The 10,195-nt window shown below is 44.5% G+C and overlaps 1 long non-coding RNA gene across 1 annotated transcript; it reads right to left on the minus strand.

Annotated features, from left to right (window-relative positions):
* Window positions 1-5,193: 5,193 nt before the first annotated feature.
* Window positions 5,194-7,844, minus strand: LOC130748599 (uncharacterized). The gene is made up of 3 exons (XR_009022744.1): window positions 7,540-7,844; window positions 7,230-7,441; window positions 5,194-5,689 (listed from the first exon to the last, which is right to left on the minus strand). It is a non-coding gene; the product is annotated as an uncharacterized LOC130748599 (long non-coding RNA).
* Between the last annotated feature and the right edge of the window lie 2,351 nt (window positions 7,845-10,195).

Raw genomic sequence — 10,195 nt, forward strand, 5'->3', positions numbered from 1 at the left:
TTCCGCGACCTCTCTTTACTTCCTTAATCGCTTACCAACCTCCCTCTGCTCACTTCCGCTCCGGAGCCGTCGCTTATCACCCCTTCCGCTACCCACTCTTCACCTCCTACTCCGGTGAGTCCCACTGTCCTTATCTTTGCATCATACACATACTCATCTTTTCCTTTTTTTCACTTCACTGTCTTCTAAAAATGGCTTCAAACCCTACCTCCCCTAATCACTCCTCTTCCTCCTCCGGAAGCGACCCTGACGCCACCGCCGCCGGCGGCCTCCGTTTAGAGGTCCCGGAGATCCCTCCTTACCGACTAAAAACCTACACCACTGTGCCCCTTCCAGTCCAAGTAGCCCCCAAACATGAGGCCATAGACCAACCTTCTATTTTCCAGGATAGCGACCTCATTGTGCAGTTCGTGAACTCCCTGGGTGGTTTATCTAATGACGATGAGTTTAACGCCAAACTCAGGATCTGGATTTGCAGTCCCGGGGATCGCCCCTGGCTTCATAAGCCAGACAGCGACGTAAAGAGATCCCATTTTTTCTTTGCGTATGAATACATGTTCAGTGAGCTTAGAATCAGGCTTCCCTTCTCGCCCTTTGTCCAAACCGTCCTCCGCGACATCAACGCGGCTCCCTGCCAACTTCACCCCAACGCCTGGGCCTTCATTCGGTGCTTTGAAATCTTATGCGCCGCTGTTGGCATCGCCCCATCCCCCACCAGTTTCTTCTACCTCTACGATGCTGACCCCAAGTCCATCAAAAACAAAGGATGGATCTCCTTGAAGGCCCGGGCCGGCCGGAAGTGCTTGCATCCCCACAAAAGTAACGCGAAGTCTTCCTTCGCGCGGAAGTACTTCCGTGTGGCGGTTCATCCCGCCTACCCCGAGGCATTTACCCTTAGGGACGGGACCGCCCTTTTCCCTCTTTACTGGACGGAGAAGCCCAATGGGATCACCGATCCTTCAGAAGAATCTTTGTCCGCCAACGACAAAGCCTTTCTTAATCTTCTTGCCCCACTTCCCATCCTTGACTGCACAACAGTCCTTGAGGGCGCTGACCTCTCAAGAACCCCCAAATACTTAGGTTGTCCATGGTTTACTTTTATTGTCAACATTTGCTTTCTTGTCTCCTAAGCTGTCACTGATCCTTTTGTATTGTTGCAGAAGATATGAACTTCACGAACGCCGAGCTCCTGAAGGCTCGCGAGAGGAGAATGACTCGCTTTTCCCCAAAGTTCAACGCCGAGGGCGAAGGGAAAAAACGGGGCGGTGCCGAGAACCAAAGTGAGGGCGCTAAAGCCCCTAAGAGGAGAAAATTGGTCAAAGCCTCCTCCGCCGCAGGCACTTCAAACCCTGGCGCTCAGCCCACCACTGCCGCCACGTCCAAAGGCAAAAAAGTCGTTGAAGCTTCTGCCGCCGCAACCACCGAGACAACCATTGGCCCGGCCCCCACTTCTACCACCGCCGGTGCGACTGTCGCTGCCGCCGTCGAATCCACGGCTGGCACAACAAACACCTCCGCCGGTGCGACTACCACCCACACTGGCCAACCGCCAGCCACCGGCGCAACCACCAACATTCTTCAATCCTCCGCTGCTGACCAACTTGCCACCATTAATGCCACAAAAGCTACTGCTTCTTCCGACACTCCTGCCGGGGAGAAAGAAAAAGAAAACGAAACCCCCCAGTCTCCTCCCCGCCAGGACGCACCTCCTAGCCCGCCCCCAACAAATGATGGGTGCCCCGCGTCTTCTCCATCTCGCCGAGAAGAGGAACCTTCCGACGTCGCCACTACCCAGATCGAACAGGCTCCTGGTAAAGAGAGCGGTTCCTCCAGCTACCACGACATGCTTCCCAACGCCATTGAACCTTCGGAATTCTTGCTTACCGGCCTCAATCGCGAAGTCATAGAGAAAGAAGTTTTGAGTCGGGGCATTAATGAAACCAAGGAGGAAACTCTTGCTTGTCTCCTACGTGCTGGGTGCATCTTTGCTCATGCATTCGAAAAATTCAACGCCGCCACCGCCGAAGCTGAGCGGTTGAGGACCGAGAGCGCTCAGCACCAAGAAGCCGCCGCCGCCTGGGAAAAACGCTTCGACAAACTGGCGACGCAGGCAGGGAAAGATAAAGTTTATGCCGACAAGATGATTGGCACGGCGGGTATCAAAATCGTTGAACTGGAGGATCAGCTGGCGCTGATGAAGGAAGAAGCGGATGATCTTGACGCAAGTCTTCAAGCTTGCAAAAAGGAAAAAGAGCAAGCTGAGAAGGATTTGATCGCCAGAGGTGAGGCGCTGGTTGCTAAGGAGTCAGAGCTTGCCATACTGCGCGCTGAGCTGGAGCTTGTGAAGAAAGCGTTGGCGGAGCAAGAGAAAAAGTCTGCAGAGTCCTTGGCCTTGGCGAAGTCTGATATAGAGGCGGTGATGCAGGCTACGTCCGAGGAGATCAAGAAAGCGACCGAAGCCCATGCTGAGGTCCTCGCCATGAAAGATGCTGAGATTGCCTCCCAACTGGCAAAGATCAAAGGGCTAGAGGACGAGCTGGCGACGGAGAAGGCCAAAGCCACTGAGGCGAGGGAACAAGCTGCTGACATTGCCCTTGACAATCGTGAGCGCGGCTTCTACCTTGCCAAAGATCAGGCCCAACATTTGTACCCGAACTTTGATTTCAGCGCCATGGGAGTGATGAAAGAGATAACCGCTGAAGGACTGGTTGGTTCTGACGATCCTCCCCTGATTGACCAACACCTCTGGACGGCGACTGAAGAAGAAGAAGAAGAGGAAGAAGAAGAAACAGGAGAAAAAGATAAACAATGAACAATGTAATTTTAATGGAACAATGTAATTTTAATGTCACTTAGCCTTTTCCGCCTTCTTGTAGTGCACTTTCCCGCCATTTATATATATAAGCAACCTTCCGCCATAGCTTCTATATCGCCGTTGGATATTTTGTAAATCATGTTGGAATACTTTCGCCAAATATTCATTCGCCGACCTTATATCTTGCGCTATTTTTCACGCGTCATGTGATTGAATTACGCCTAACGATTCTGTGCGTTAATTTTAACTAGGACTTGTTGCTTGGTATTTCCCCACCAAGACTTTAACATTTTCCACAAAGGGATAAATGGCCTCCATTCTTGAGGGCTTCTCCCGGGGCTTTGCCTGCTCGGGGCTTACAATGCTTGGGTCCCAATGGCCATTTGGGGGTCCCAAGACTTTTGCCTAGTTAACGGCGCTCGTCGTATTCTGGCGAGACTTACCCAGCACATCGCTTACGGGACCGGCGATCACATCAGACTTTCCGGGGGGTGATTCCCAGGCGTCAAAGGCCATTTGTGGAATCGCCGCCACCTTCAGGGTTCTAGCAGGCCCCTTTGGGGATCAAGCTGTCCCACTTAGTGATCGCCGTAATTCTTTGTGTCGATCGGCAATTCCGATCGTCAGGGAATCCCTGGAATTTTTGGACACGAATTTCATGAATTTTCGTTTTATTTTCTTGTGGCGATAGCCGCTGATTCTTGTTTTTTCTTGCCCTTAGTGTCCGCTCGTTCCTCCTCTCGCTTATGCGCTTTGTTTTGATCGCCACCGTTGCGCCATGGACCTTGGCGATTTCCTTGATATCCCGCCCGAATCAACTTATCAATCTCCCTTTGCAAAGTCCAACAGTCGTCCGTATCGTGCCCGGCGGACCGATGGAACTCACACCACTTCTTGGGATTGGCGTCCCGTGGCTGATATTTCGGGGCCTCCGATTCATCCACTAGATTTGCGTCCCTCGCCCCTCGGAGCATATCCGCTAAATCTGTGTTCATCACCATATCAGTTTCCTCCCGCTGGCGATGAGACTTAGATTGCCAAGGCCGGCGTTGTTCATAATCATCGCGCCGTGGATATAACTGTTCCTTGGTCGGTTTGAACACCGCCTTCCCCTTATCTGGTCTCTGCTGCTTGCCATCCCCCTTATCTTCGCCGTTCCTATCTTTTTTCGCGCGCTTGGGTGATGTGTCGCCTTTTTCCAGTTTCGCGCGTTTTCGTTTGAAAGCATCGTCCTCTTCGTCTAGGATATAAGTACTGGTGCGAGCACGCATCTCTTCCATCGAGCGTGCCGGCTTGCGTGTCAACTTGCTGTTCAACCCTCCCGGTAACAAACCATTCTTGAATGCCAGAGCACAAGCTCGAGGTTCTTCATCTTCTACCTTAACCGATGCAGCGCTGTACCGTGCCATGTATTCCTTCAGTGACTCTCCATCCTGTTGGCGAATGTTATACAGGTCATTGATTGTCACCGGCTGATTCTTATTCGCCGAGAATTGCACCAGAAACTTGGATGAAAAGTCTCTGAAATTTGAAATCGATCCACGCGGCAAAGTCGTGAACCACGCCATCGTCGTCGATTTGAACGTCGATGGAAACATCCTGCACTTCACCGCATCTGACGCCGCAATTATCACCATCTTCGTATTGAAATACAGAAGATGATCCTTCGGATCAGAATCTCCGCTGTAAGAATCCAGAACTAACGTTTTCATATTATCCGGAATCGCCACACTCTCAACGTCCTCCGAGAATTGACGGAACTCAGCCACGGAATCTGCCTCCCTGCTTCCATCATCCTGCTGCTCGCGACGGTAGAAATCTAACTGAGCTTGTAGATGCTCATTCCGCTGCTGAATGTTGCCAATGCTGCGCATCAAATGGCGCCATTGCTCCTGTGTTACCGCCGGTTGTTGCTCCGGAGCAGGCGAATTCTCTGGTGAGCGCTCCAGAGATCCAACCTGTGAAGGCGATGGAGGAGGTGGTGGTGATGGAGGAGGAGAAGGCGGCTGTACTCCCGCCGTTCGTACCGGAGAATCCAGGACCACACGATGAGGCCGCTGAGGCGGCGAAATTCGCTGTCGTATCGGTGAATGATGCTGCCTCCTGCGTCGAGTCTCCATCCGAAACGGGAATGACACAAACTCGATCGGAAAACAAACACCGGTCACAGAATCAAAATCAAAAAACCAAGAGAATTGCCTAATCGCAATCAGAGATAACTTCCTGCACAATCAATCCACGTGAATGGGAGTAGAAAGTTTACAGTCCCCACAGACGGCGCCAAATGTTCTAGGAATGAACATTGAAGAGAGGTATGGGACCTAGAGGTAGAGGGATTGTGCTAAGAGAGAATGAGAACGAGAGAGAGAGTGCTGAATTTCATGTATGATTTCATAAATGAGCCAAAAGTCCCCTACAATTGGTAACTGCCTCCTATTTATAGAGCTTGGATACTACCTATTGGGCCAATTGGGCCTCCGAGATCAAGGCCCAACTTAAGGCCAGGGCCCCGCCTCAGGGCGGGATGCATGCTGGGCGTTGCCCCTCTAGGGGCTCGCCCAGTCCACTCTTAATATATTCACTATCTAGCTATTTCTCTTGCTCTTTCAGATGTGATTAAACATTGGTTGTTATGTTGCTTTGACTTTCTCTTCTCTTTCACATACAACATATGAACTCTTAAAACATTCAACTATTCAAGAACACTAAAAATTCAGAGAAGGTCCAACTTTTCTTCTCTGCAGCTGTGGCAGCTCGTCGGGGAAGAGGAAAAACCTGTGTCCCAAGTCAACTTACAGCAAAACATGCTCTTGGGGTGGTAGCTGTGAACCTGAACACAAAACCCAACTCCCTCTATTTCTCATGTGGAACTACCTGGATTATTGCAGAGAAGCAAAAAGCATATAAATCACAGGCCATATATCTTATATACTTTAAAATATATATATACAAATACATATTATAATATAACATGTCAATCACTACATATAGATCTTTGGCACTATTATATATGCAAACAAAAAGCAGATATCAGAATGAAAAAGTTTTTCTCACATTCTTCTTTCAACCATCATATGCATTCCTCTAAGCTCTTATTTTCATTCTGATAACATTGAGCTTCCGTTCCTTTTACCATCTTTCAATCACACTCAATGAGAGAAAATTAAAGGAGCATAAGATACATGGGTATGAAATCAGATTAATCATTTAGTATTGCCAAAAGAGCATTTGTCCTAAAGTAAATAAACATGACTTTGAAATCATATGAAATCATACCAATTCTAGTGCTTATTTCAAAACCTTTTAACATTCTTAGAGCATCTCCAATGGAGGGTTGCTAGTTAGGTTGCTTAAACCCTATTCTGGTGGGCTCAGATTGCCACATAGGATTTAAGCAACTCATAAGCAACCCAAACAAAATTCACTCCAGTCACGGTTGCTTATTTTACTTTCAGTTAGGTCCCACAATACTTCATATATTTACATTTTTTTAATTCAACATTAAAATTTAAATATTAATTCAATGTAATTAATTAATTAATCTTCTTATTTACTAATTTATTAATTAAAAACTAATTTTTTCTTTTTAAGCCCCAAATACGAACTAGCCCACCACTTTTGTTTTTGAACAATAGCCCACCACTTTAATTTTCATTGGTTTAGTTTAACATTGTGATACTAGGCCCACCTTGCTTTTGTGTTAATAATAATCAGAAAATAAAACCTAAATTGGAGAAGTATCTAGAACCATAGAAACCTAAATCAGAAAACTACTTTCTGCATTCGAGAGAGAAATCCTTTCCCTCACTTTTCCTCTCCTCTGAAAACGATGAAGCCTCCCTCCTCTTCCTCTGTTCAGAGGACATGCAAGTTCCAGGTCGAAGAAAGAAACTCGTTGCCAAGCGAGCCTCCTCTTCTCTGTTCGCCTCCATCACATATCGAAGCCTCCCTCCCTCTTCCTCTCCTCTGAAAACCGATCGGAGGTTCCACCAAGCCGCCATATCGGGACATGCAAGCCTCCTCTTCCTCTCCTCTGAACACGGATCGGAGTTCAAGACATGTAAGCCGCCAGATCGAACCCAGATCGGAGATTCAATGTATTTTGTATTTTTTTTTTTGTGAAGGGAGAAAGAAAAAACAATTTTTTAAACCAGGCAGAAGTTAAGGAGCGTTTAAGCAACGTTGCTTAGCTTTGAGCTGTTAGCAATGCCACTTCAGCAAGCTCCAATGGAGCAGAAAAATAAGGAACGCATCTTATTTTAAGCAACAAGGTTAAGCAACCTCCGTTGGAGTTGCTCTTAGCAGTCATGAAATTGCTCTTAAAAGGTGGTTTTTTCTGTGGAATAATTAACCACAAAAGAAAAATGAAATTAAAATAAAATAAATGCAGTGGCAGTGTATAGTGTAGTAGTACTTGGTTTACTGTGTCGTGAAAACACAACAGCCAGTCCAAAACAGCGTTGTGGCGGTATCCAGCTAAGGAGAGCACGGTGGCGTCTGCCATGGTGGACGGGGTGATATGTATAAACATCAACTAATGTACAAATCTTGTAATTTGATTAGAAACAGGAATCACCCATGAATGTAGCTTTGCTCTGTCTTTAAGAGTCAAAATGTACAAATAACCTAAACAGATCAGAAGAAAAAGGAGAAATTAAAATAGGATCGGAACAGATTGCGATGCTGAGAAGAAACGAATTGGAAATACATACATAAAAACATACCAATTGAGAGAGGGAAGATGAACGACCAAACGCAAGTTCTAATCCTGGAAGATGATGGGTTGCGGCGCAGCTAGGAGAGAAGAAACGAAGAAAAGGCTTCGAGTAGATTGCGATGGTCAGCGGCTAGGCGCGACGCGACGCGAGTTCCTGGTGTGGGGGAGCTTGGCGAGAGAGGAGTAGGGAGTTAGGGTTAGATGAAATGATAAATAAGGGGAATGGTATAGTATAGAATGGTTAGGGCTTCTCCTGATTTTGAAATTTTAAAACATATTTCAAAGCAAGCACCTCCATGGAAGGTGTGCAGACTGTTGAGATAATTATTTTCAACACTGGAAGTGGGAATGCACATGAATAATTGGCCAGAACAATGGCCGGGTTTAATCAGCTAAAAACTTCTTTGAGTGATTCTGTTTTAATATAGTTATTGATAATATATATATATATATATATATATATATATATTTTATAGTATTATTTACGAATGATAGCTAAAGTGGTGGTAAGAGCTGGGTGATATTATGGATTGGGGAATAGAAGGTCTAAAGATCAATTTATGGAAGGTGCAATTTATCTTTATAATGTACCACAAAAAAATATTATTTAATTACCACCGGTTTGATCACAGTTCGATCTAGATTGGATCATTTGAATCTTGAACGGGTACTTAATCAGTTCAATCACCGGTATGATTGGCAAATTAACATTGGTCACAAATTAGAATCTCATTAGTATCTGAATCATAATTTTAATAATCTTTAACAGGTACTTAATCAGTTCAATCACCGGGTGCTTCCTAGCGCTCGAGCGCCCAGTGGCTTCTTAGAATTTCTATAAATACTAGTTTAAGTTGTCTTTGTTGGAAACTTTTCATTTTCATTAAACTGAGAATCAGAGGTACTCTTTGGTGCTTGTGGGAGGTTTCCAAGTGTTGTAGCTCAGGTTCTTTTTACATTTCTCGTATGGATTCTATAGCCATGTGTGGCTAAGTCCTTTATGCTTTGGATTTTTGTAAGACTTCTGATATTTAAGTTATAATTCCAATTTCTATTTCATATGGTCTTGAGTTCTCCTTGGATCCCTCCATGCTTGCTATTTGCTTATCTACACAAGAATTGAAGTTGAGTAGTAGATTAGGGAACTTGAATTGGGATGGCCTAACTTTTGCTTTCTGCTAGGAATGGAGAAATGGGTTGGGTTTGTTGATCTGAAATTGCATGCTTTAAGCTTCAAACAAATGTTTAAGTTGGCAAGGAATTGTGCTTATCTTTTGATTTGAAATAACAATTTATGCAAGGAATTGATAGGTAGTTGTTTGGATTAGAGCAACAAGGAGAAATTTAGTCTTCATATGAATAGGATTGGTCTTCTTAAATTGATTTAGTGGAGCAGAAACTCAAGGCATTCTTCCTTCTAGGTTTTACAAACTATTTCACTTGTATCTTGACACTTGATTGTCACATTCAAAAACCTTCAATCAGAACTCAATTTCATTTGTTTTCAAACTTCAAATTCAACACTTGAACTAGGACATTCAGTAACAGTCCATGTGGTTCGATATTTTAAAACCGGGTGAAATTTGTACACTTGCGGATTAGCTATCAGAGGGCCTAAAATTAAAAGTCACTACGAACACAGGGACCAATTTGACCATTAAATCAAAAATGAATTATGTATTCTATATTATATTACTTTTATAATAGGAACACAATGATTTCTAGGTATTTAGGAACTTGTTATGATAAGGCTTTAGGTTCTTCAAGAAAATGAGTGAGGGGAATAGTGCTGACAGATGTTACCATTATGTCATTACTTCATGCTGGTAGTCATTAGACTACATACAATGGGCTTGTTGAAAAAAATATTAAATAGTTGAAGTGTTGCAATGGAGTTTTGAAGGAGATGTTGAAAGTGAGGCGGGTTGTTGGAGGTTGAAAAAATTAAACCTGTGAATGAGGTAAATTTATATTTTGATTGTTTGATGACTTATATGTTACAAATGAGTTTCAAACAACTATTTTTAGAGGCAAATGACATCATTACAAAAATTATTTGCCTCCCATGGAGTCCACCATGTTCTGTACCCACTAAGCACGTATACAACCACTTAGGATCATGACATACTTGACCTTCAAAAACCATTATATCAGCTAGTGGGTTTCCCTTCGCGAGTTGATCGGTTGGCTCCACTACCTCCATTTAACATGAACCTCCTATATTTGTGATGGGTCCAATCTAACTTTATCTTAAAGTATCAGGTGAAAATTAAATATCACTTAAAGATTAATTAATTATGGTAAAATTCCCAAAATTCATGCAGAATATTCTCTCATTAAGAGTAGGGCTTTGTTGTTATGAGAAAAATTGCATTATCTCTTTTACCACGTGCTTTATCTGGGAATTTAACTCAAGTAACGAATTGGGCTAACAACCTTCCACATTTTAAGGCCCAAATCGGCTAACGGCTAGCTGAAAGTCGATCCAGACCGGCTAACGACTGACTGACAAACGATCCATATCGACTAATAGCTGATTGACAGTCAATCCAGATTGGCTAACGACTGACTGACGGTAGATCCAATTCGGCTAGCGACTGGCTGATTGTCGATCCAACAGCTAACAATTGGCACAACTATCATATTTGGACAATCGAAATCAA

The sequence above is a fragment of the Lotus japonicus genome, chromosome 3 (genome assembly GCF_012489685.1).
Source record: "Lotus japonicus ecotype B-129 chromosome 3, LjGifu_v1.2".
In the NCBI taxonomy this organism is placed as follows: Eukaryota; Viridiplantae; Streptophyta; class Magnoliopsida; order Fabales; family Fabaceae; genus Lotus; species Lotus japonicus.